This window comes from Pipistrellus hanaki (assembly GCF_964339955.1).
Source record: "Pipistrellus hanaki genome assembly, chromosome: 1".
Classification (NCBI taxonomy): Eukaryota; Metazoa; Chordata; class Mammalia; order Chiroptera; family Vespertilionidae; genus Pipistrellus; species Pipistrellus hanaki.
Genome location: NC_140503.1, coordinates 97,089,510 through 97,116,423, shown reverse-complemented (window position 1 = coordinate 97,116,423; position 26,914 = coordinate 97,089,510). Strand labels below are relative to the sequence as shown.

At 46.5% G+C, this 26,914-nt stretch overlaps 1 protein-coding gene across 4 annotated transcripts in view; it reads left to right on the top strand.

Annotated features, from left to right (window-relative positions):
* LINGO1 (leucine rich repeat and Ig domain containing 1) overlaps positions 1 to 26,914 on the top strand; it is a 208,333-nt gene that overhangs the window by 20,735 nt on the left and 160,684 nt on the right. For all 4 annotated transcript variants that reach the window (XR_014796933.1, XM_084905789.1, XM_084905787.1 and 1 more), the window contains exon 2: positions 21,239 to 21,353. The gene's annotated coding sequence lies outside the window, so the exon portion shown is untranslated. The remainder of the gene's footprint in view (positions 1 to 21,238; positions 21,354 to 26,914) is intronic.

Sequence of the window (26,914 nt, the reverse complement as noted above, 5' to 3'; positions counted from 1 at the left end):
GACATCGGCAAATAATTAGAGTTTTACTTCCTCTTTTCCAATTTGGATGCCTTTCATTTCTTCTTTTTGTCTGATTGTTATGACCACATCTTCCAGAGCTGTGCTGAACAAGAGTGATGAAGGAGGGCATCCCTGTCTTGTTTCTGTTCTGAGGGGAAATGGTTTTAGTTTTTGCCTTTGAATACGATGTTGGCTATAGGTTTGTCATATATGGCCTTTATTATGTTGAGGTATGTTCCCTCTATTCCCAATTTGCTGAGAGTTTTTGTGAAAAACCAGTGTTGAGTTTTGTTTAATGCTTTTTCTGTATCGATTGATACGATCATGTGATTTTTGTTTTGCAATTTGTTTGTGTGATGTATCACATTTATTGATATGTGAATATTGTACCAGCTTTGCATCCACAGAATACATCCCATTTGGTCATCGTGTATGATCTTTTTAATGTATTGCTGGATCCAATTTGCAAAATTTGGTTCAGGATTTTAGCATCTATGTTCATTAGGGAAATTGGTCTGTAGTTCTCTTTCTTTGTCATGTATTTATATGATTTTGGAATTAGGTAATTCTGGTCTCATAGAATGAGCTTGGAAGTGTTCCTTTGCTTTGAATTTTTGGGAATAGTATGAGGAGAAGAGGAGTTGTTTATTCTTTAAATATTTGGTAAAACTCCACTGTGAATCTGTCTGGACCAGGGCTTTTGTTTTCTGGGAGTTCTTTTTATTACTGCTTCAATTTCATTAGTAGTTATCGGTCTATTCATGTTTTCTGAATCTTACTGATTGAGTTTTGGAAGGTTGTATTTTTTTTCTAGGAATATGTCCATTTCAGCCAGGTTGTCCTGTTTGTTGGAGTAAAGTTGTTCATAGTAGTTTTTTATGATCCTTTGCCTCTTTCACTTTTGATTTTGTTCATTTGAATCCTCTCCTTTTGTTTTCTGGTGAGTCTGGATAGAAATTCATCAATCTTATTTATCCTTTGAAGACCCACTTCTTAGATTTATTGATCTTTGTATTTTTTTTCAGTCTGTAAGTCATTTATTTCTACTCTGATCTCTATTATTTCCTTCCTTCTACTTGTTCTGGGCTTTTCTTGTTATTCTCTTAAGTGATAGTGTTAGATAACTTATTACTAGTTTTTTTCTGTGTGTGTGTGTGTGTGTGTGTGTGTTTTGAGGTAGGCCTGTAGTGCTGTGAACATCCCTTTCAAGACTGCTTTCACTGTGTCCTCTAGATTTTGGATTGCTGTATATTCATTTTCATATGTTTCCAGGATGTTTTAAAATTTTTTTCTTTGATCTCTTTAGTTACCAATTTATTGTTCAATAGCATGCTATTTAGCCTCCATGTATTTGAGCTTTTTATTATAGCTGATTCAAAATTTGGTTCAGGATTTTAGCATCTATGTTCATCAGGAATATTGGTCTGTAGTTCTCTTTCTTTGTTTAATGTCATTGTGGTCTGAGAAGATGCTTGATATGATTTCAATCTTCTTGAATTTGTAGAGACTCAGCTTCTGTCCTAATTTGTGGTCTACCTTTAAAAATGTTCTATGTGCACTTGAGAAGGATGTATATTCTATAGCTTTGGGGTGGAATGTTCTGAAGATGTCTATTAGTTCTATTTGTTCTACAGTGTCATTTAGGATTGTTGTTTCCTTGTTGATTTTTGCTCTAGAGGATTTATCTAGTGTTGTCACTGGGGTGTTAAAATCCCCTACTATCATTGCATTGCTGCTGATCTCTTCTTTGATATCATCCAGAAGGTTTTTTTTTTTTTTTTTTTTTTTTTTATGTATTTGGGTGTTCCTGTATTGGGTGCATATATGTATACCAGAGTTATATCCTCTGTTAAATCAATCCATTTAGTATTATGAAGTGTCCTTCCTTATCTCTTGGTATGGCCTTCATTTTGAGGTCAGTTTTGTCAGATATAAGTATTGCTATCCCAGCTTTTTGTTGAGAAATAAGTCTCAAATCTGATGGGGGATCCCTTGTAGGTAACTTTTAATATATATATATATATATATATATATATATATATATATATATATATATATATATAATTGATTTTTTACAGAGAGGAAGGTAGAGGATAGAGAGCTAGAAACATTGATGAGAGAGAAGCATCACCAGGTGCCTCCTGCACATCCCCTACTGGGGTTGTGCCTGCAACCAATGTACATGCCCTTGACTGGACTCGAACCTGGGACCTTTCAGTCTGTAGGCTGACACTCTATCCACTGAGCCAAACTGGTCTCGGCTGTAGGTAACTTTCTGTCTTTCTCTGACCGCTGTTAATATTTTTACTTTGTCATTGGTGTTTGCCAATTTATTTATTTATTTATTTATTTATTTATTTATTTATTTATTTATTAAAAATGTTTTTCTTTCCCACTGAAGGTCCCCCCCCCTTTTTTTTATTGTTTGAAGGATTACAAATAGTAGTACATATGTTTTTTTTTCCCCTTGACCTCCCCCAGCCTCCCCTACCCCCCTGCATATGCCTTCACCTACCCCTCTCCCCCCCATGTCTTGTATCTATTGGTTATGTTTATATGCATGCATACAAGTTCTTCAGTTGATCTCTTACAGCCCCCCTGCCCCCAACCTCCCTTGCCTTCCCGCTATAGTTTGACAGTCTGTTCAATGGTTCTTTATCTCTATAACTATTTCCCCCCCATTTCACTTATTTGAAAAATCTTGCAACTGCAGACTAGAAATAAACAAATAATAACAAAAAACATTTGAGTCCCAATTTCAGTGTCCAACAGTTCTGAGACCCAGTTTCAATGTCAAATAGTTCCTTATATGTACATGCCAGCAATGATATCTGGATGATGGACTAGATCAGAGGTTCCCAAACTTGTTTGTGCTGTAGACCCCTTGCCATGTTTTTCGGTTTTGGGTAGACCCCCTACTTACTTGATATTGATTTTTTTGTAAATTTCTAACTGTAGTGAAGTTTAGTGTTAAAATTTAATAAAAAATAATGTACCTACTTTTCTCCGGCATTCTCAAACAAAATAACACTGATTCCCTATAATTTGTATGATAAACTACCAGTTTATATATTTTTAAATGTTTTCTCAGCACTTTCCTATTCAAGATTCAGGAAACGAATGAACGTATTTTTCTCACATTTATATTTATAGAGTGACGAATTGAACAAGTCGGTGCAAGTTCGCGAAGCTTTGAGACAAAAATTGGCAAGAATGTTTACTGCGCGTATGCTTGTAACAAGATGATACTGGTATATCATTATGTGCAGGTTTTTATCCTACAACTTACACAATTTTATAAACATATATAATAAATTTTTTACTTCATAGGTACTTTTATAAATAATTTATATGTTTTTATATTATAAGATAATATGATGTAAGTAAATAGGTACTATCAGTGTATGTTGAGATCCACTATCGTGGACCCCCATTTTCATTTCATGGACCCCCAAATTTTTTTTTCGCTGACGTAGACCCCTTGCAGGTTGTCATAGACCCCTGGGGGTCAATATAGACCACTTTGGGAATCACTGGACTAGATTGTGGCAATGCAGGTCCGACACTCTCTGGTTTGGTCCTGGGCAACCTGCAGCAACGCACGGCTGCTGGCTGCGAGCGTGGCCAGGCGTCGTTAGAGTCTTCCATTTCTGGACTGTTTTTCCTCTTCGTGGTTGGAGCAGACCTGACAACTTCTCTCTGTTGCAGGAATCCCCATGATCTTGGAGTTGTTTTCTGAAAATATACAAACATATTCTCAACCAAAAGTTAATAAAGAAATCTTTTCTATAAAATTGACTTGGGGTATTTTTTATTTTTGCCCAAACAATTTTCCTTTGGCTTGTTTTGACACCATGTGTGATTTTCATGGGTGTCTTACTATTAGCATTACAAATGAAAATTAACTTCTACAGTAAAAATTTTCTAGATGTAATTTACTTACAGGATATTTTCCCTTGCATGATATTACCATATTATCCCTCCTTTATTTCTTTTTTTTAATGGATGCTTTTGTAAATTTTGTAATGCAGTCTTGATAACTTTATATTTTAAGTTATTGCACAAAAAATAAGACTGATTTAAGTTCATTTCATGTTAAGCAATTTTACCGTGAGATGCATTACCAATAGAAATTTTAGTTAATACTTTAGGAACAGCTTTTTGTCCAGTACACTTAAATTTTCTTGGATATTCACTGATTTCTATTAGCCAATTTAAATTAACCTGAAAACTTGATTACTATTTTACTGTCAACTTTAATACTCTAACAACAATCTTAGTTTACCCTGCAAATATTAGTCGAAAGGATTATTTGCATTCTTGAGTAGGCCCTGAGCATTCCTGATGCTCTGCTGGATTTAGACATAGGGCAGCTGCTGTTGGCCAAGTCTTTGTCTGTTACCTGGGTCCCTATCTGAGCTGGGCATGGGAAGTGAAGCAGCCATGGGAGCAGGAGACCTCCCTCCAAAGGGGTGAGGGTTCAGGTCCCTGCAAGGTTCGGGGGGGAGTGGGGAGAGGGTGAGGGTCTATGCCCCACCTCTGTTGATCTCCACGTTCTCTCCTGAGGGCCCCTCTATGACTGTGCCTGTAATAGGTTGTTCCTTCCCTGAGGAATCTTACCCATCTCTGGCTAACCAGCCATCCTCAGGGGCCAAGCAGGGTGATTTGAGGTTCAGTTTTGTTTCCTTGGTAGCCTATGCTCCCATGCCCTCCTCGCCCAGTTCCTGTCTTGGGATCCCCTCGCCTGTTGATGGGCCCCAGCACTGATCAAATATCTTGGAGGACTCAGATTTCTTCTCCAGGGAGGGCCCAGCTCACACCATTGGGCGAGAGACAGATCCATGGTACCAGCCACCATAAGGTTTCAACCTCAGCTTGAACAGAAAGCTCAGGCAACATCTGTGGGCAATTGGGTTGTAAAAAGAGGGTCCCTCTTGGCCAAAAGGGCAAGAGGGGACAATATAGAATGCTCCAGTGCCTTAATTCCTCCTGAAAGGGACTAAATCCTTTCATGTCCTTTTTTAAATTGCTGTCAAACATTCAGAGAATTAGTTTGTAAGTTTTTTTTTTTTTTGGGGGGGGGCGGTAATAATATGCTGCTGTGAAATATCAGAAATTATGACCTTATAGGATAATATCATGTAAGGATATTCTTTGCTCTGGACCCTGGCAATTCAATTTCAAACTGGCTGTCATTTTCTTTTTGTAACTTTATATAAACTTTGTCATGGAGTCAAGCACACAAATTATTTACTTTAGTTCAAGAGGCCAAATGTATTGACTTTCAATTACAATCCTTATGACTTGAAGGAAACCTCTCTTTACTTCCTTCCATGATAATTTTCAGACTACAGAGAGTTTCATTTAAAAATCTTTGTCAGATGAAACAATTTCTCTTAAGGTTATGGTGATCACTTATATAGATTAGATTTAATATATATTTTTCTTATAATATTTTTGTTTATTAATTTATTAATTTTTATTTTTTACATATATGTCCCTATTCCCCCATTACCCTCTCCCCCACTTATGCCCCAGCCCCCTGTTGTCTGTGTCCATTGACTAGGCTCATATTCATGCACACAGCCCCTCTGTTGGTCTCTCCCTCTTACTCCCAAAGCCTCAGGTGAATGGTTGCAACTGAAAAGTTCTGTGTTTTGGGTTTAGAGAATAAAAACTAAGTGAAAACAAAACAAAAACAACAACAAAACTATGGCTTTCTCTTCCCACAACACTGTGCTGCTCTCATTGCCGCTGTTAGTGGGGGCTGCCCTTCAAGGCACAGCCTCTCCAGCAGCCAGTGCCCCTGAGGCTCTTCCTTTTCACAGTTGGATATTGCACCAACGCCAAGGGATGCAGCTTCGGTACTCAGCCTGGGCTTGGATCCTATTTTTCTGAGGGAACTGATACTCCCATAATGCAGCTTTCTTCTTTCCCTCTTGCCCCTCCAGCCTGCCACCCCTCTCGAGCCCTGGCCACTGTTTCTACCAGTCTCCAGCCACTTTCTGCCCTTCCTTGCTATAAGTTGCCTCCTCAGCTAGGCCCAATTTGTTAATTCCCAAGTGGATGTTCTCCAATTTAGTTGTATTTCCACTCTGGCCCAGAGACTAGGTGCTCTTTATCTGACCCTCAATTCTGAATGAGAGCTTTGCTGGGTAGAGTAATCATGGTTGTAGATCCTTTCTATTCATCACTTTGAATATTTCTTGACATTCCCTTCTGGCCTTCAAAGTTTTGGTTTAGAAATCAACTGACAGTAGTATGGGCACTCCTTTGTAGGAAATTAACTGCTTTTCTCTTGCTGCTTTAAAAAAATATATATATTTTATTGATTTTTTATAGAGAGGAAGGGAGAGAGATAGAGAGCTAGAAACGTCGATGAGAGAGAAACATCAACCAGCTGCCTCCTGCACACCCCCCCACTGGGGATATGCCCACAACCAATGTACATGCCCTTGACCGGAATTGAACCTGGGACCTTTCAGTCCTCAGACCAACGCTCTACCACTGAGCCAAACCGGTTTCGGCTCTCTTGCTGCTTTTAAGATTCCCTCTTTGTCTTTAATCCTATGATGTGTGTTGGTGTTTGTCTCTTTGGGTTCCTCTTGTTTGGGACTCTCTGCTCTTCCTGGACATGTAAATATATTTCTTTCACCATGTAGGGGAAGTTTTTTTTCTGTCATTATTTTTTCAAATAGGTTTTCAATAGCTTGCTCTCTCTGCTGGCACTTTCATGATGAGAATGTTAGTATGCCTCTGGGACTTACACTATCTTCATATTTTTGGATTCCTTTTTCTTTTTGCTTTTCTGATTGGGTATTTTGTGCTTCCTCATATTTCAAATCATTTATTTGATTCTCAGGATCTTCTACTTTATTGTTGAATCCCTGTAAATTATTCTTTATTTTAGTGAGTACACGCTTAATTTCAGACTGTCCTTTTTCATGTCTTCAACATTCTCACTAAGGTTGGTGAAGCTCTCATGAAGGTCCTCGAGTTAGTTTATAACCATGGTTTTGAACTCTGTATCCAGCAATTTGCTTGCTTCCAATTCTTTCATTTGTGACATGTTTCTTTTTCTCTGTATTTTGGCTGCATTCTTGTGTTTGCTTCCATGTATTAGGTAGAGTTGCTATGTCTCCTGGAATTGGTAGAGTGGCCTTGTGTAGTACTGAGCTGGGCACTCTAGTGTGCCCCTGTGTGGGCTGTGTGTACAGTCTTGTAGTTGAGCCTTGAGTGCTGTTGGCATTTCTGGGAGGAATTGACTCCAGGCCAAATGGCTGTGAGGACCAGCTGTGGATACAGTGGGGCTGCTGGGCAGGAAACAACCCTATGGAGCAGGACTTGCTTCAGTAGGGCTTTGGTGTCTTTGTCTTGAGTGTGTCACTTATGGATTTGTAGAGTTGTAATCTGGTATAGTCTGAAGCTGTGTACTGGGTGCACTGGCTCTAGGGCCTCCAGAGAGGTGTAAAATCAGCCACTGCCTGGAGCCATCTGGCAGGAGCGACAGAGAGATCTATAGATGGCTGCTATTTGTATTGGTCTTGAATGTGCCCAGGTGAGGCCCAGCTGTGAAGCAAGGCGGGCTGGTGCTAGTGCTGGGTTTTCAGCCTTTTATTAATAGGTTTGGGGCCTGCTGTCACCAGCTTCAACTTGTTTGAGAGATTTTAGGAAAATCTGAAGCCTAAGCTAGGACAGACCATTCATATGTAAAAGTTGCTGCAAACAGCTTGGGTGGGGCTGCAAATGGGATGGGGCAGGGTCTAAGGGAATCACTAGGGTGGAGCAAACAGTATTTGCCAGGCTATGGAGACTCAGATATGGCCCTGCCAGTCAGCTCTGGGACACGGGAGGTCCCAGCACAGGAACAATGACCCCTGCAAGCATCCTTGTGAGAAAGCTGCTTCCGAGTTCCTGCCCAGATGTCAGACAATCCAGTTTCTCCCTGTATGTGTCTGGGTCTCCCAAAGCTGCTCTATTCAGAGTCCAAGTAAGTTTGTGCATTGGCCCCTTAAAAGGAACACCTGGGTCTTCAGCAGCCTCCATGTCATTTAGCCACATCCCCACTGTGAAAACCAGCCCATAGTTAGGGGGATTTTTCTTCTCAGCTCTGGAACCCTCGGCTGCAGTTCTGGTGTGGGGCTGGGACTCCTTGCTATGCACGGGTGGCCTCTGCAGAGATGATCTCCCTCCTAATTTAAAGAATAGCACATGTGGGTGTCGGACCAGCCCATTCGGTATCTCCACCTCTCCTACTTTTCCCGATGTACTTTCTTTTTTACTTCTCTAATGGTAGGACTTTCATTCAGCCAGCTTGCAGGTGGTTCTGAATGATGGTTGTTTCGTATTTTAGTTGTAATTTTGATGTGGTTGTGGGAGGCAGCAATGCAGGCAGTTACCTACACTGCGCATCTTTGTTCTCTCCTCCATTGATTTTTAGAGAGAGTGGAAGGGAGGGGGAGAGACAGAGAGAGAAATATTGATGTGAGAGAGACAAATCAGTTGCCTGACTCTTGCGTCAGAACTGGGGATTATGCCTGCCACGGAGTTATGTGCCCTTGACCAGAATCTAACCTGCAACTTTCAGTCTGTGGACTGATGCTGTATCCACTGAGCCAAACTGGCTAGGGTACCCTCATTTAGATTTAGCAATTGTTGACATTTTGCTATATCTTTTTTTCCCTGAGCTATTTGAAAGTACATTATGTACATCATGGAATTTCACTCCTAAATATTTCAGCATCCATCTCTAAAAAATAAGAGACAATGTTTATCTAACCTAAGTGGTCACATATTTCTCTCATTTTATCCTTAAGAGATGAGGATGATGACAGATTTGGAGACTGAGGTTTGAGAGGTGGCCTGTCCTGTCCAAGGTCGCTATAGCAGAGGGCTTGGGGAGGAGACCTGCGATCTCGGAGGTGGGCTGCAGGTGTCAGCCAGGCCTGACAGAGAAGGGATAGGAAGGATAAGTGATCTGGAGCTGGGCAAGTGGTTGAGCAGGACCCTCCTCTAGTGGATCCTCTGGCTCAGGCTGGAGGTTCCAGCTGGAAATAGGAAGCATCTGTCTTTTTAAAAATGTATCTTTATTGTTCAAACTATTACAGATGTCTCCCTCTTTCCCCCATTGACCCCTCCACCCTGCACCTGTCCCCCATAGGCCTTCACCACACTATTGTCTGTCTTTTAATTTAATCATCTTTTCCTTTTGTTTGCTGTGGGGATTAACCAGGAACTGCAGCATCAGGAAAACCTAAAATAGCTTTTTGTGTTATTAAGTCATAATATAGGTGGGTACTTGGTACTTAGGAGTACAGAGCAGGGAGAGCTAGGGGAGTCAGAAAAGCTGCAGTAGAGGAGAACTTGGATTGTTTCATGAAGAGGGAGTTTGACAAGTGAGCTGGGGCCAAGGAGGAGGGAATTCCACACAGGAGACAGCATGTGCAAAGGTGAGAGGAGCTGTGGGTGGGGTCAGGCCAGGGAGGAGGTGAGGCTGCCCAGTTGGTTCCAAGGATAATAGGGAGCCATGGACGTTTTCTGAGTAGAGGACATGTGGGGATGACCCCTCTGGCTCCACAGCAGGGAGTGCTGGATGGGGCATGCTGGCTGGGAGGCTAGTCTCAGGTGAGCTTGTGGGGGAAGGGAGGATGTGAGTTTGAGACAGACAAGATTGGAGTGAGAAGATGATCCAAATCCTGGTGCTTATCTCATCTCCTTGCTCTGTGACTTCAGGTCTTCCCTGGACCCTGGGGTGGGGGTCGACTTAAGTTGTATTTTCCTTCACTGTGTATAAAGTCCCTTGTCTATGACCCTTAGTAGATCTTGGAAACAGTCCCATGAGGTGGACAGAGCAGACACAGCAGCGGGCCATTCCCTACTGACAGGTGTAGGCCAAATTTGCCCAGTTGCTACAGTCAAGTGGAGATGGGGTGGGATCAGAATCCAGGACACAGGGCCTCTAGCCAATTGCCCACATCACCTTTACTACTCCTCGTCACCCTCACCCATCTCCTCCCTTCCTCTCTACTTCGAAGCCCTGTGCTCCTTCCATATTTGTAGAGCGTGGGGCTTTTCAGAAGCATTAATGAGAGAAAATAAATTGGAATTGGAGAGGAATTATCACCGGGTGTTCTTCGAGGGGCGCCTCTGCCCTTGCGTCTCCCGGCCATATTGAAGCAGCAACCAGACCAGAATACCAATGAGTCTGGCCAGATAGCACTCACCAGCAGCAAAGCTGTTTTCAATGAGACCCGGCACTATTGACAAGGACTGAGTTCTCTGGGATGGCAGCACAGTCCTTGGCTGGGGAGGAGAGGTGGGTAGGGCCTCACGCCCAGCTCCCCCTCCACCTCAAGCCTTCTTCTGGAGACACAGCTCTGAGCCAGTCCCGGGTGGGGTCACGCCTTCCTGCCCAAGGGGGAAGGTGCACATATGAAACTGCCAGTAGCTTCTCAGGGCCTGAATTCTTCAACTGGGTATTCAGGCACCTGTATGAACTTGACCCTCTTTGTCCTGAATCTTCCAGGACAAAGCCTTCCTTTATCATTGCTCAGCTCACATTGGGCTTTCCATTTTTAAGCCTCTTGTGCTCCCTGGAGCAGGGGTACAAACCCGTCACCGACAGGGACAGGTAGGTAATGAGTGGAGCAGGCTTGGTGTGGTGTGGTAGGGAGTGGTGGAGACTGGCAATGTGGAGGCACAGGGCACCATTTTGTGAGCCCTGCCATAGGCACTTTCACTCTCAGCTCTGCTACAGTAAATAGCCTTTGCGTCAGGGCCACCATTCCTATCTGCAGACCACGGGCGCTCCCTGAGGGCAGGCCCTGTTCTCTGTCCGGCAGCTTGTCTCCCAAAGAGATGGGCATGGGCTGGGCATGGAGGAGGCTTCCCATAAGGCATCAGAGGCTCCGGGGGCCTGGGGAATACTCAGGGTAATCTTTTCACTTAGAGATGGGAAAACTGAGGCCTCTGTTCTGCTCTAAGCAGACTATACTTCTGTGCTCTTTAATCCCTACACAGGCATAGGAGGGCAGTTTTTGTACCTCTTTTAGAGAGGAGGAAACTGAAGCTCAGGGTGGCTTGATCCTGGAGGACATAGCAGGCCTGTGCTTGAGTCAGTCTGTTGGAACTCCAGTGCAAGCCACCTCTTTCTGGAAGGATTAGGGGGTGCTGAGGCATGCAGCATCACCTGAGGTGGTGAGGCACATTGGTGTCCAGAGTATAAGCCCAGCCAGGAAGCCTGGGATCCTGGCCCAGATCTGCTACTATTGTAACTTCCTGTGCGACCCAGGACAGAGGGCTCTCTCTGTACTTTGGTTTCCACAGGTCAGACTGGGACAGGCTCTGGAGGGGTTGGGACTTTGAGGGAATCACGGAGGTCATGTGGCCTTGGCCTGCCTGCCAGCCATGCTCAAGTGCTTCTGTTCAGCTCCTGGACTCCCTTCACCCCAGTCCAGACTCATAATGAAACCTCTTGCTTCCGTGTTCTCTGGAGTCACCATCATGTGGGAGGTGGTGACTGCAGCACTGGAGCAGGCCCAGTTAGCGGTGTGGGCAGCTAGGGCAGCCTGTTCTTTACTCCCGGAGGGAAGAGGGCCGCAGATCACCGCAGGTGGGAGGACTGTCCAAACGTAAGGACTGTGCCTAAAGCCTCAGCCCTGCATGGCCCAGTGCTTTCACACACTCAAGATGGATTCACAGGGGTCAGTTTGTGTAGTCCTGGGCTATAAGGTGGGGAAACTGAGACCCAGAGAGTCCAAGAGTGAGACTCAGGGCTGCCACTCATCCACTCCGACTCTAGCCCGTCCAACTGTGCTCTTGCTCTTCCCCATAAGGCGGCATCATCTTGGACTGCTCTTCCCTGCTCAGGGTTCCTGGCTGGGACCTGGAGCTCAGAACCTGTACTGGTCCCTGCCTCCCAATAGTCCCCTGATGTGCAGGCACAGGTGGGCCCCTGAATCTTCTCTCCTGGGGGATAACCTTGTTCTTTCCTGCTCTGTGATTCTGAATCTGAAACAGTTATATCCCCTTCCACCAAGTGCATAAATTTACATCAGTGCTCACAGACCTCATAAGTCCCCCTCACTAGAGACTTGGGTTTAATCATTTTCCAAGTGACATGGTTAATGATACCTGTTGTGCTCACCTAGGACAGGAAGCTAGGCATCTCAGGCCCCAGGCCATGCTCTTTCTGCCCTGCTCTGTTGCCTTATAAAGGTCCCACTGTGTCCCTGGCTAGGAGTCAAGTGCTGTGATAATCCACTTATCCTTTCCACAAAGTTTCATTTTCGATGCTTTCTCTGTGCCAAGCTCTAAGTGCAGAAAAGAATAAGGCCCACTCCTCACCTGTCAGCACTCAGAGCTTCGGGGTTAGGGCAGGACAGGGGTGACAAGGGTGGGGATTGCAGAGGGGCTTCTGATTCAGCTTGGAAGGAGAGGTGTGGGGTTGGGTCAGAAGAAGCCTCTTGGAGGACTTTGGGGCCTGGTCAAGGAGGGAGGGCACCCTCATAGAGAGAACCGCAAGTGCAAAAGCTTGGGGACCTTTTTTTTGTCAAGGAGAACGGGCGCCTGGTCTAACTGGAGGGTAGTATTGGGAAGCACTGGGTCAGGCATGAGGCTAAGTGCCTGTTGGGGATGGATCACTGGAATTTGCCACCTGTTCCTGGCCTGTCTTCAGGTGTGCTGGCTGCCTGTATTTCCTAACACACGGGCCTCCTGGGTCTTTTGTCCCTCGACACATTACCTCTTGACTCTCATCCTTGGAAGTGATAACACACATACACATGCACTCACTCTCCCCTGGATACAAACACACCACCTTCACAGTTCACCTCTCCAGACCCACATGAGCCCTCACTTTCTGTGAACACAGCCAGCTGTATACACCAGTCCCCTTCTGGCATCCACCCTTTGTCTTCACAGAGAGAAACATACCCCAACTCCTCTGTTATTTTCCCCCTTTTCTTCCCCTGCACCAGAGCCCTGTACGAGTTCAGAGTTGAGCCCCAAAGCTCCCTCCCATGTCGCCCTCACTCCAGGGGTCCCCTGCGCCTCAGCCTCAGCCTCAGCCTCAGCCTCAGCCTCAGCCTAGGGTTTCTCAAGATTGTGATATCCCAGTGTTTTCTGAATGCCTAAGGAAACCTTCCATCCCAGTCCAGGGGAGTCAGAGGCTCTAGCTTTAGCCTTAGCCAGTCTGGATTGCCTGTATGACCATGGCAACCTCCTGTCATGGCCTTGGTTTGGAGGAGCTGCAGTGTGATCCACATTCTCCAGCATAGGGAGGCTCTCACCTGGTGTTAGAGCTCTGGTGTCCCCGAGGGGGCTTCGGGGTAGCCTGAACAGACCTCTTTCCTTTCAACCATAACAGGGCTGCTTAGGTTTGCATATTAGGGTCTACAGCAGGATTTAAAAAAACAACAACAAAAACCCATTAACTTTTTATTGATTTTGCTGGTTACAAAGGAAAATCCAAAAACATATTTGTGGATAATGGGGACCATGAAAGTCTTCTTGTCCCCTTCTGGATATTGCCTTTGGGGCATATACCAACAAACTTATTTATAAAAATGGGCTCATTCTGAAGTATATTGTCCAGTTTGTTATTTTTCATATTGTTATACATAGAGGTGCCTCCCTCTGTCAAGTGGCTGCAGACTGTTCCATAGCATGGATATACTGTATTTTATTTGAACAGTCTCTTACTGGCAAACATTTAAGCCATTTCTGATTTCTTTTCTACTATTACTAGTAACACTGCTATGAGCATTCTTGAATGCTCGTGTGAGTGCCTGTGCTGTCATTTCTTTAGAAGAGGTCCTAGAAGTGAGGTTACTAGTTGTAGGGTGTGTGGGTTTAAAATGTTATTCAGTATTGCCAAATTACCTTTCCAAAGGTAGAGCCAATTCCTGAGCCCTCATTCCCCCATTTCCTTGTCAGCATTGGTTGTTATTTATCAATTTATTTTTTTCCAATCTGATGGGCAAAACATGGTATTGTGCAATTTTCATTGTATTTCCCTGATTGCTAGTAAGGTAGAACATCTTTTCATATACTCCAATTGGCCAATTTAGTTCTTCTGTGGGTTTCTAATTCGCTGTCAATTTTTCTTTTTCTTTTGTCTTTTTCCTTATTGATTTGTAGGGGCTCTTTGTATATTAGTGGTATGTTCTTACAATATCTCACTTGCCCTTAACTTCGTTTATAGTCTCTTTTTGCTGTACAGATGTTATATGTGTTTGTGTAGTCTGATATATCAAATCCTCACAGTATGCCTTCTGGATTTAATGTCTGGCTTAGAAAGGCTTCTCCCACTGCATACAGTTTCATTTCAAATAAGAATTTTATTGCTGAAAAATCTTTGCAAGGCCCAGGAAGCTGCAGTTCTGACTGGGGAGGAGGACTGGCCCACCTGCTAATATTCCATTTTTATCTCTGCATCTCCCCCTCTGGCTGGCTTGGGGTTGCAGTTGCTCTGTCTTCTTTGGGCCTCTGTCTGTCCTTTTTGTTTTGCCCCTCCTTTCTGTGTTCCTCCTGTTTTCCATCCCCAGCTGGTTTCCCACTGGGTAGTGGGATGTGAAGGATATGAAGTGGCAGCTGTGGCAACCCTCAGTGGGTTAGGATGGATGGTGGTTGTCACAGAGCATCTGCCCCTCACATTCCTCCTGCCTCTCTAGCCCCAAATCACATGGACTGCTGGTGCAGGCCCTGGCCCAGTTCTCTCAGAGAAACACATTTTCTGCCAGGAGTCGGAGAGCAGGATCTGAGTCAATCCAAGTTCCTTCTCCACTAGGAAGTCTTTCCAGATAGCTCCTTTTACCACTTTCACAGCCCTGGACCTGACCCCGTCCTTTGGTCCTCACGCCCCCATCCCCCTCCACACACTCCTGCATTTTCAGCATTTAAAAAATTTTTAAAATATATTTTATTGATTTTTTACAGAGAGGAGGAGAGAGGGATAGTTAGAAACATCGATGAGAGAGAAACATCGACCAGTTGCCTCTTGCACACCCCCTACTGGGGATGTGCCTGCAACCAAGGTACATGCCCTTGACCGGAATCGAACCTGGGACCTTTCAGTCCGCAGGCCGATGCTCTATCCACTGAGCCAAACTGGTTTCAGCAGCATTTAAAAAATTTTAAAAATAAATATTTATTGTTCAGATTATTACAATTGTTCCTCTTTTTCCCCCATTGCTCCCCTCCACTCAGTTCCCACCCCACCCTCTGTCCTTATCTCCCCCACATTGTCCTCATCCATAGGTGTACGATTTTTGTCCAGTCTCTTCCTGCATCCCCCACACCCCTTTCTGCCTGAGAATTGTCAGTCCACTCCCTTTCTATGCCCCTGATTCTATTATATTCACCAGTTTGTTCTGTTCTTCAGATTTTTTTATTCCCTTGATCATTAGATTTCCTTGTTGATAGCTATGTATTTGTTGTTCATAATTTTTATCTTTATCTTTTTTCTTCTTCCTCTTCTTAAAGAATACCTTTCAGCATTTCATATAACACTGGTTTGGTATTGATGAACTCCTTTAGCTTTTTCTTAATCTGTGAAGCTCTTTATCTGACCTTCAATTCTGAATGATAGCTTTGCTGGGTAGAGTAATCTTCCTTATAGAGTCTTGTTATTCATCACTTTGAATATTTCTTGCTACCTGCATAGTTTCTGTTGAAAAATCAGCTGATAAACCTATGGGTGCTCCCTTGTAATTAACCGTTTTTTGCTTGCTGCTTTTAATATTCTCTCTTTGTCTTTTGCTCTTAGAATTTTAACTATGATTTATCTTGGTGTGCTCCTCTTTGGATTCCTTTTGTTTGGGGTTCTGCACACTTCCTGGACTTGTAAGTCTATTTCTTTCACTAGGTGGGGGAAGTTTTCAGTCATTATTTCTTCAAAAAGGTTTTCAGTATCTTGCTCTCTCTCTTCTTCTGGCACTCCCATAATTCTGATGTTGGTATGCTTGAAATTGTCCCAGAGGCTTCTTACACTATCTTCAACTTTTGGATTTTTTTTTCTTTTTGCTTTTCAGGTTGAGTGTTTTTTGATTCTTTGTATTTCAAATCTTTGACTTGATTCTTTCGATCCTCTAGTCTGCTGTTTGGTCTCGGTATAATATTTTTATTTTTATTTCAACCAGTGTATGCTTAATTTCTAGTTGGTCCTTTTTCATATTCTATTATAGGAAATTCTTGAAAAACCTTATAACTGTGGTTTTGAACTCTATATCCAGTAGTTTATTTTCTTCCACTTTTTTTGTTTGTGATCTGTTTCTTTCTCTCTGCATTTTCGCTGCTTCCCTGAGTTGGCAGGGTAACTTTGTGTGCTAGGTGCCCTATATGGCCCAGTGGCTTGGCCTCCCCAGTTACCTGAGGTGGACACTCTTTTTTTAAAAATTTGTTTATTAAGGTGGACACTCTTGGTGCACCCCTTTGTGGACTGTGTGTACAGCCTTGTTGTAGTTAAGTCTTGATTGTTGTTGATATCACTGGGAGGAATTGACCACCAGCCCAATTGGCTGTGAGGATCAGCTGTGTCTACGCCAGGAGAACTTCTGTGTGGAGACAGTGTTATGGGACCAGACTTGCAAAATTTCAAAAGCCTCTGAGCTCAGCTTGGTTGGGGCAGAGTCTCAGGGCTGAGCAGACAGTCTTGGCTTCCCATCAGCCCTGCCCTATGAGGCCCCTGGGTCTCAGTGTCCCTTGGTAATTGCTGCAAGCACCTCTAAGAGTAAGCCACCCTTGAGTTTTGCCTGCTGCCAGAAAGTCCAGTTTCTCCCCCAATGAATCTGAATTCTCAGATTCCTGCTCGGAACTGGAGTTCAGTGTATAGGGGAGCTTCCATTTCCCACTCACTAGAGAAAGCCAGTGGTGTATTCAACAGTCAGCCCTCTCTGTGCACACATACCTCCAGACCTCCGCCTTTCGTGGCTCTCCTGTGTTTCCGCCTGATAGTCCAGATTCCCCCTGTATAAGCTTGGGTCCCCAGAGTCTTGCCTGGAACTGGGGCTCAGTGCAGTTGGAACTGGGGTTCAGCACAGTTGGGATCTTTTGTCTCCTTCCCGCTAGAGAAAGCCAGCCAGGCACTCAGCCGCCCGCACGCATGTCTCTGTACCTCAGCCTTTTGCAGCTCCTCTGATTCTCTGTGAGCTTTTCTCTTCCCTTCTAGTTGTAGAATTTCCATTCAGCCAGCTTTCCCATGGTTCTGGATGATGCTTGTTTTGTCTTTTAGTTGTAGTTTTGAAATTGTTGTGCAAGGCAGCAGTTTAGGTGTTTACCTATGCCACCATCTTGTTTTCTCTCTGCCTTCTCAGCATTGAGCAACCTGGGGTCCACCTGGTTACCTCTCAGGGCCATGTTTTCTGCCTGTGAAAAATAGGTCCTGAGAGTCTGTATCAACTGCTAGGAGTCATTGGCCCATGTGGGATAGAGGAGAGGCTGGCAGGTGAGTCTTCCAAGCCCACCTCTAGAAGAGGTCCTCTTTTGCCCTCTCAGTATTAAACCCCATCCCAAAAGAAATAGATAACAAAAACAAAATACACTACAGGACAGAATTTGCAAGCAGCTGATCAAAGAGATGGGGACCTGAGTTCCATAAGGTAAAGACTGATGACTAGGGCTCAGTTGTTCTCTGTCCTGCCCCAGGTCAAGGACAATGTCTGACTCACAGGAGGAAAGAATGAAAAATGTAAGAAGGTGCTGAATCTGGGGGAGGGGAGGGCAGTCAAGGGCACTTTCCTCATGATTCCTCATTTCTAGGGGCTGGACTGCTAATGGGGACTTCTCTCCTCCCTATACCTCCTGGAGGTGAGGCCTCCTTGTGTGGGCTGATAGAGCAGTTGGGAGACAAGTCAGGGAAATCCTGAGGACTCTTTGAAACATGGCTTAGAAATGCATAATTACACTTTTTTGGGGTAAATTTCCCTGATCTCCAGTGTTACGCCCAGACTTCGTGATCCCCAAGGACCACCAGGGAGCCGAGTCCGATGCAATAAACAAAACAGCCTTTTCCATGCTAGCATGGGCTCCTCCCACTCACGCCGGCAGCATGGTGGAAAAGAGCGAATTTCGCCCAGTCCAGGGGTTTTACTACGTTCGGTGGTGATGTCACTGCCTCGGCTAACCCTGATTGGTTGGGTGAGGGCTAGGGATAACTCCGCCCTGCGGGGCAGAGTTGGGAGCTCATCCTCGCCCCGCCCTGCCCTTTCTCCAGCAGCCCCCTGGACTTCTGTCCCAGCATCCTCCTTCTGACCACAATGGCCTTACTTTTCACTGAGCTTTAGGCAGGCAGGAATGATGTCCTTTACATTTTTCAATCCTAATCCTCGAGTATAAAATGGAAGGAAGGAAGGAAGGAAGGAAGGAAGAAGCGGGAAGAGGGGTGTTGGGTCAAGAGTTCAGGTCTGGGGAAGAGGAGACCTGGGTCTGGGTTTGACTTTTTGGTTGATTTGTGGGGTGTCCTGAGCCCTCATTGGGCCTCAGCTTCCCCATCTGTACAGTGGGAGTGGGTCTCTCAAGCACTATGATTTTGTGACTGTGTTGACCAGAGTAGGCACATGTCTCTCTCTCTCTCTCTCTCCCTCTCTCTCTCTCTCTCTCTCTCTCTCTCTCTCTCTCTCTCACACACACACACACACACACACACACACACACACACACACACACGTCAGCACTATACTCATTGATCACAGTGTCAATGAGCACCTACTGGGTGCCAGCACTACACAATATGAACCCACTCTGGCAGAATCATGTGATTGCAGTGTCACTGGAAGTCCCATCCTCCCCAGGGCACATGGTAATGCCATTGAACACGCAGGCATCAGCTATTCAGACCTCTGTGGACTCCTCTTAGGGGGAAGGAGCCAGGAGGGCAGAAGGGCAGGCTGTGATTTTCTTCACCCGCTTGGCTCTGAGGCCTGTAGGTGGAATTTCATGCCCTTCCTGGAACTTGGCACACATGAAGGCCTTGTCTGGGAGAGCTACTGGCTCTGCTTGTATCTCATCCCTTGCCCCAAATCATTATGTTCTGCCTGGAGTCCCATTCCCATAGCAACTCCATGGGATGCTGTTGAGGAGAGTCGGCGAGCTTCAGGAAAGTCTGGGAAAAGGGAGTGGGAAGCCCATTCATTATCTTGCAGTATGGAAGCTGGGGGCTTGGAGTGGTGCAGTGGAGATGGCTTGCCCTGCTGGCTCACGTGGAACTAGGCTCAGGTGGTCAGGAATCCTGCCAGCACAGGGCTGCCTTGTTGGCCTGGGCCTGGTTAGCTTGTGCCTGTCTACAAGGAGTCAATTTGGGCTTTCACCAAGGACACTGCCTAGCTAGTTCTGGTCTGGAGGACCCAAGCCTGAGGAACTGCCCAGGCTCTGGCTATCCCTCTGTTTAGGTTGAGTCCTGTCCTGTTCTCGAGGATCAGCAGCTATTAGGAGGCAACTCTGGGGAATAGTTTGGGACTGGTACATTGTGGACTGGGCAGGCCTTCTCTTACAGGGTTCACACTACTTTGTGGCTCTGTTGTCAGGACAGGAAGGCCAAGGTAGGCCCTAGAACCTGCTCAGTGCCCATGTCTCTGCCTCCTTTTTAGAGGAGAAGATTGTGCTCCTGAAATAAGGATACCCTTGCCTCTAAAGAATCCCTCCATCTTCACCTACCATGTGCCTAGAAATTCTACCAATTTGCACCTTAGTCTTGATAGGATGTTGGTTTTGGAAGGGAGTCTGAGGCCTTTGGCATCATCTGCCCACATTATGGCAGCTGTCTCTGAGCTCCATCCATCCCATCTGGAAAGCCCTGTGAATCCCCCTGGGAACCTGGGCCTGAGCTCATGTGCCATGTGGAGAATGAAGAGGGAAAAGGGGCTGGCCTGGTCTTCCAGGGAAGAGAGTGAGCTCCTCATCCTCATGAGGGCTGCCGGGAGCCAGGCCTGGGCTAGATGCCAATTTTCCATGGTTGCCTTTCACCACCCCCTCTGGGCCCCACCTGCACTCATATCTGCTAACCTTCTCTGTGCACTGACTCCCCTTTGAGGGTGGATTACTGGGCACTCCCCAAGCCATATATTCATGAAGTCACAGCTGTGATGTGCTTGTCAGTTTGCTTTACACAGAAAAATAAACACATACCTATGGAACAAAAAATTTGCCTGTGCACTCTCACTGGCATGTATCTCATACTTTGAGAAATGCTGATCAGATTGGAACCTCTTGGCAACTATTCAGACAGGAATTTGGGTCTTTGTTTAAGAGATTGGGGAAACTGATGCTCAGATGGGGAGGTTTTGCCCAGGGCTGCTCAGCCAGCAAACTTTCAGCCTGGTGTCTGTGGCCTTTCAGCTTGGGCTGTTGCCAATAAGACAGGACTCTCTAGTGTCCTCTCCCCCAACAGAGGTGGGTGGTGGGTCCCAAGTTACCCTTGGAGAATGTGCAGTGAAGGAATAAACTATAAACTGGAAGATGCTGGGAAGGGAGGGCTGGGAGGGTAAGAGCTGCAGGCATCCTGGGGAACCATGAGGCAGAGGCTCGGGCACCTGGTAGGCATTCCACGTGCTCTGTCTGCTCCCTCTCAAGAACCAGCCCACAGGGATCTGCTTTCTGAGGCAGAGCTGGGAAGGAAGGCAGGCCCTGGTGGTGGCCAGATACCTACTATGTGCCAAGTTACAAGTCCCTTCTCTCTTTTTATCTTCCTAGCAGCCCTGGCAGGCAGAATGGTATCCCCATGTTATGGATGAGAGAAGTGAGGCTCTGAGACTTATCTTCCCAAGGTCACAGATCCAGTGGGCGGGGAAGCATATTTGGATCCCCGTCTGCCTGTGGCCAGAAACCCACCATTTTCAGGGCCCAACTTATCACAGCTTGTGGCATGAGTGTGTGTGTGTGTATGTGTGTGTGTGTGTGTGTGTGTGTGTGTGTGTGTGTGTGTGTGTACGCAAGAGGGAGTGTGTGCGTGTAAGAGAGGTACGAGTGTTTATTGTGTGTGTTTGAGAGAGAGATGTGTTTATTGTATGTGTGTTTGAGAGAGAGATGTATGAGTGTTTATTGTGTGTGTGTTTGAAAGATGTATGAGTGTTTATTGTGTGTGTGTGTGTGTGTGTGTGTGTGTGTGTGTGTGAAAGATGGATGAGTGTTTATTAACCAGCCAGGTGGAATCAGACCAACTGTATGCATAGCCCCCCACTGCTCCCCAGAATCTCCCCCTGCTGCCCTGTTTCAGCTGACAGCTCATCTTCTCTTTTTCTCACAGCTTCCCGTGCCTGCAGCTCTGAGGCTCTGGTGCCCATGGGCAAAGAGGGCAACTGAGTCAAGCCCAGGCTGACACCCAGCCCAGTTGCATGCCCCAAATGCCTGCCCGACCTGAGGTAAGAAACCATTCTGGGCCACTGGGTAGAGTGGGATCCCCAAGGGAGGGGCTATAAGAGAGGCCATTTGGGGGTAGTCTTTCTGGGAGTGCATCCCTCCCTCCCTTTCCTCATGAAGTCCAGTCTAGGAGGCTTGACAGTGTAGTGCCCTTTCCCACTAACCCTTCCTATACCAGGGCTCTGGAAGCCAGCTCAGGAGCCTGAGGCATTCTTCTGAGCAACAAGGTTTTGTGGACTTGCCAGCTAATGGGCTCCTGTGTGGTGTGGGAGGTCTCTAATGGTGAGCTGAAGGAGTCTGCCCTTGGTTCTGTCACATTGTTGACAAAATGTGTGCATGACTCCAGGTTAGGAGGGAGTGGGAACAGGTGGAATGAAACAATCAAGGTCCAAGAAACTGTTAAGAGGCTGGCTTTGATGTGTAGGGTTTAGCGAGATTTGCAGGCCCAGACACTGTCCAGGCAGGATGAATGTGTATGTGGCAGTACCGGCAACCAGGTGACCTTGGCTCTTTGTGAACAGAGCAAATGGTCTCTTGGGCTGTATCCCGAGGGGCAGGACACCCAGAATGTGGGAGGTGTCAGGCCCTCCTACTCCATGTCCCATGTGAGAGAATGTGGAGAAACTACAGTAAGTCTAGAAGAGATGGGAAGTGGGGAAGGAGTGGGAACTGGGTTGCTGCCTGGCTTGACCCCCAGCTTGCTTGTGAACTTGGGCAAGTGACTTCTAACCTTTATCTGGGACAACCCCCTGTAAAGAAGACCCAGTAGTTCAGCAGGGCAGCAGCCCTCCAGCCCTCCTCAAGGAGGGGTGACAGTTTCGGTAGGTGTGGCTGAGGCTCAACTGACACTGTCCTCTCAACCAGGAAGCTGGTGAGTGTGGCAGGGAGCTGACAGCTGGGTTTTCTTTCTAGGCACTAGGCCTTGCTTTGAGCTTGTTTGGAGGTTCTAGCAGGGGAGCGCAGCTACTCGTATACCCTTGACCGAAGACTGGTCCTCTCCTCTTGGGGGAAAGTCGTCCTCTTCGACCGAGTGCGCAGCTTCGGGAGGGACCCACATGGATCGGTGAGGGAGGAGGGGGACACCCGCCTAGCCAGCCAGATCAGCCGAATCAACCCTGGCGATCAATGGGGTGACAGATGTCACAGCCAGATCGCCCTCACATCCATAGGCCTTGCTTTGAAGTTCAGTTATCTCCAACAACATATTCCTGCTCATTAGTCCCTGGTGTAATAAGCAGCTAATTAGCCCCTCAAGTTTAACCTGTAATTGCCGCTGAGAGATGGGGAGAGAGGATGCAGTCAGGGTTGTCTTTGAGGTAGCCAGGGCGATGGTAGGACCTGGGGCAGGGAAGGCAAGGAGGCAGGGTGGCCAAGCCCTACCCCCACCCTCAGCAGGGACCACAGCAGCCTCCCCCACTGCCCAGGTGGCTGGATTGTGGAGGCTTAGCGGGCAGGGAGCAAGAACAGGAGCTAAGAGAGAGGAGGCTGTTTTCAGCTGGGAATTGGGTTGGATGAGAGGATGCCTGGGCTGAGACTTAAAAATGTTCTATTTTTCTGATAATTAAAGAAATGCATGTGCTGTGTAGAAAATGTGAGTGCTTGGATGCTTATCCCATCAATCTTTTACAAAACATGTTTTTATGACATAATTGGGATCAAACTGTTCTTACTGTTTTCTAACCTGCCTTTTGCACTTAATACTTTAGCAAGATAGTTTTCCCATCATTAAATACTCTTCTGTAATGTGATTTTAAAAAATTATATATATATTTAAATACATATATATTTTAATATATATTTTTATTGATTTCAGAGAGGAAGGAAGAGGGAGAGATAGAAACACCAATGATGAGAGAGAATCATTGATTGGCTGCCTCCTGTACGCCCCCTACTGGGGATCAAGCCCAAAACTCGGGCATGTGCCCTTGACCAGAATTGAATCTGGGACCCTTTAGTCTGCAGGTCGACGCTCTATCCACTGAACCAAACCAGCTAGGGCAGCAATGTGATTTTTTAAATGGCAGTGTAATGTTTCAGCCTGTCTGAGCCATAGCATGTTTAACCAATTCTCTGTTGTATACTTTGATTATTGCCAATGGGGTATCATTATAAATACTGCCTGGATGCACAAGATGATATATATACGGCTATGATGGGCAGAGGGATTTAGCAGAGGTCCCAACCTAAGCAGAGCTGTAGAGGCAGGGGACTTTAGAGTATTTGGGAGTGGTGTGCTCAGGAGCGGGCAGGGCAGGGCTGGTCATGGGCAGCCTTCGAGGAATGCTGGGGAGCTGAGACTTAATTCATCAAAGCTCTGAAGCCTGAGTAAGGCCAGGTTTTTTTCTTGCCCTGTCTGCTCCACTAGTGCACCTGTGATTAAAAAAAAAACACGTTTTATTGATTTCAGAGAGATAGGAAGAGGAAGAGAGAGATAGAAACATCAGTGATGAGAGAGAATCATTGATTGGCTGCTTCCTACATGTCCCAACTGGATGGAGCCCACAACCCAGGCGTGTGCCCTAACTGTGGATTGAACAGTGACCTTCTGGTTCAAAGGTTGACTCTCAACCACTGAGCTCTGCTAGCTGGGTAGTGCTCCTGTGATTGGAAGGGGTGAGGCAGGATGGCGGGATTGGGGAAGGGCAGGCAGGGGTGGGGTCCCAGATGCTAAAGCCCTTGCTTGACCTCTCACAGGAGGAATCATACCTCTCTCCCCCGACAGCCCTGCCCAGGTCTACTCCTTGCAGGAGGGACATACATGCCAGTTCTGACCATTCACTGACCCCCTCATTAAGTGTGGCTTGTGAGTCAGGCCTCCTTCATCCCCTGGTGGGAATGGGAGGTGACCCAGGGCCCTGAGAGGCAGGGAGAGAAACTGAGGTGGGTTGTCTCCTGACCTTTGGGCCCAGTTGGTGGCCCTTCCCCGGTGCTCTCCTTCCTGTTCACATTCGTTCATCCCAGCACCACTCACAGGCTGGATAGAATTACTCATAGGTGTTGGTCTCTTTCTCCCCATAGATGGTGAGGGCTCTCAGGACAGATCTAGCCTGATTCGCTTTTTTGTTCCCTTGTGGCACACACCAGCTGCTGTACAAGTTCTTACTGAAGTCATTAATTAGTTCAATGGTACATTCATCATTCATTCAACACAGACTTACTGAACACCTGCTTCATGCCAGGCCCTATTCTACATGCCCAGCATCCCTAGGTCAACAAGTTAGACCAGGTCATTGCCCTCATAAAGCTTAAATTTGAACAGCATAGAAAGAAAAAAAAAACAGACAAGTATTAATATAACATTAGAGAGTAATAAGTGCTGTGGAGAAAAATAAGGCAGGAAAAGGGAGTGACATGCAGGGGGAACCATTATCTATAGGATGGACAGGAAAAGGCCTCTCAAGTGAGGTACCTTTGGACAGGCTCTGGACTGGGAGCCACGTTGGGGGGGCAGGGCTGGAAACAGGGCTACAGGATGTGAATAGAGGTGATTCATGCTCACAGGCTCTTCCTCATTGCCTTGTAGACAATGATGGTGGCTAGTTGGTAAGAGTAGAAGCTGGCAGGCTGGTAGGAGGCCATGGCAGGGAGGAGGACTTGAGTATAGGAAACTGAAGGTAGTGAAAGACTGGCTGTGAGAGATCAGAGTGTAAAAACTGGTGGGTGGTGAAGCCTTTGACTGAGCTAGGCAACAGGGGGCCGGAGATGGGTGTGGAGGGGAAGGAAGAGTCTATTTGGAGGTGTTACATTGGAGATGTCCATAGGCAAGTAGAGGGGCTGTGCAGACCTCAGTGTAAGGCTGCAGCCGAGGGCCAATGGGCACTGAGCATGCCAGGAAGGAAATCATCAGCATTGGGAAGGTTTAAAAGCCTCTGTGATGGGAAAGGGTCATGGACAGGAGGGATCGGACCTTGCTGCTTGGGGTGACTCTCGCTCCTGGGGTTCCCTACCCATGGGCAGGCCTGTTACTCCAGCCTTGCAGACAAGCCCTCTGGATTTGCCAGCCTAGAGAAACTGCCGCCAGCTCACCCTCTCAGTGCCTCCTTCCCAGAGGCCTAATGGTTGGTACTGTCATTCTGTAACATTCTTCAGGGTTGCTGTGAGCAGGAAGTGGGGTGCTGATACCGGGCTCAATCATCTCACCCTTCCCTCCCCACAGAGAGCCTCATCTGGTAAGTTTGTAACAGCCCAAGCCCCCCTGAGCACCGCTGATGGTCACTACTACAGGCATGCTTTCACTTCATGTTTCTCCTCAAAACCCTCAGCTGCTCTTTGCTGCCTAAGGTTGAAGTTCAAGCTCCTCCTCCTGGTTGTTTAAGGCTTTTCACCCCCTGGTTGAAGGCCACTCTTTCTGCCCCCCTTCTTTCTAACAGGTGACTCTCCTCCTCCATCCTCTACACAACACCAGGCTCAGTCACACCTTCTAGCACTTCCACCTAGAGTGCTTTCTCACCACAGCCAGATCCCATCTCTTCTCTGACATCTTTCCTGATTCTCCCACCCCCTATTGCCCCTTTCAATGGCTGTTGGTACCTTTCACCTGGTGGGCTACCTATCGTTTTACTATCCTCATCCTCAACTTGTCTTCATCTTTGCCCTCCTCATCCTCTGTCTCTCATGTCTCCTGTCCACCCCTGCTCCTCACCCCCATGCACTCTTCCAAAATGGAATCCTGCTGAACCCATGGAGATCTGGGTCCGGACCACCCATAGATGTTATTAAAGAGAGGGTCTTCAGGGGTCCCCAAGGACATTCTGATTCAGAGTCACTGTGGGGTTCCAGGAATCTGGATGGTTAACAAGCCCCACAATCATTGATTATGGTCTGCTGGCCTAACCCAGACTCTCACTTGGGGATTGCAGCTGTCCTTGCAGTCGTGCAGGGATGAAGACCTCCCTCTCTCCATGGCAGCCCAGCCCTGAAGGTAGCTCTGATGAAGAGAAAGTTCTTCCTTGTGCTGACTGAGCTGAACCCGCCTGCCTGCCACCTCCATGGAGGTCTAGGCTTCACATGGGGCAGGGCCTTGCTTGGCACTTGGAATCTCTCCTTTCCCACTCCCAGGGCCCAGTGTGTTGTGGGGGGTGGGCTGGCATGTGATGAGAACTAAGGCAATGTCTGAGGCTTGATGAGTGGAGGACTTGCTCCTTCCATCTCTGCCTGCCTGGAGCCTCTCTATGCTGAGGCTGTAGCTGCGGCCATATCAGCCAACCCTCTCTGAGTCTGTCGATCCAGCATCACCATGTGTGTCAGGGCTTTGGCCTTGTTAGAGCATATCCCATCCTTCATCTTACCTCATCCTTACAATAGCTATGTGGAAGGTGGATACTGTTGTCCTTTTCATTCTTCCAATAAGCATTTATTGAGCACCTACTGTGTGCCACACAGTGTGCTAGAGATGATGGGAACAAGCCAAGGTTTAGAGAGGAAGGGGGCGGGGGTGCTTGTCCAGTATCACGGGACTGCTGAGAGTCAGCACTGAAACCCAGGTCTGCAGGTATATTAGTTTGCTAGGCCTGCTGAACAAAGTATCACAAACTGGGTGGCTTCAGCAGAAACCTATTGTCTC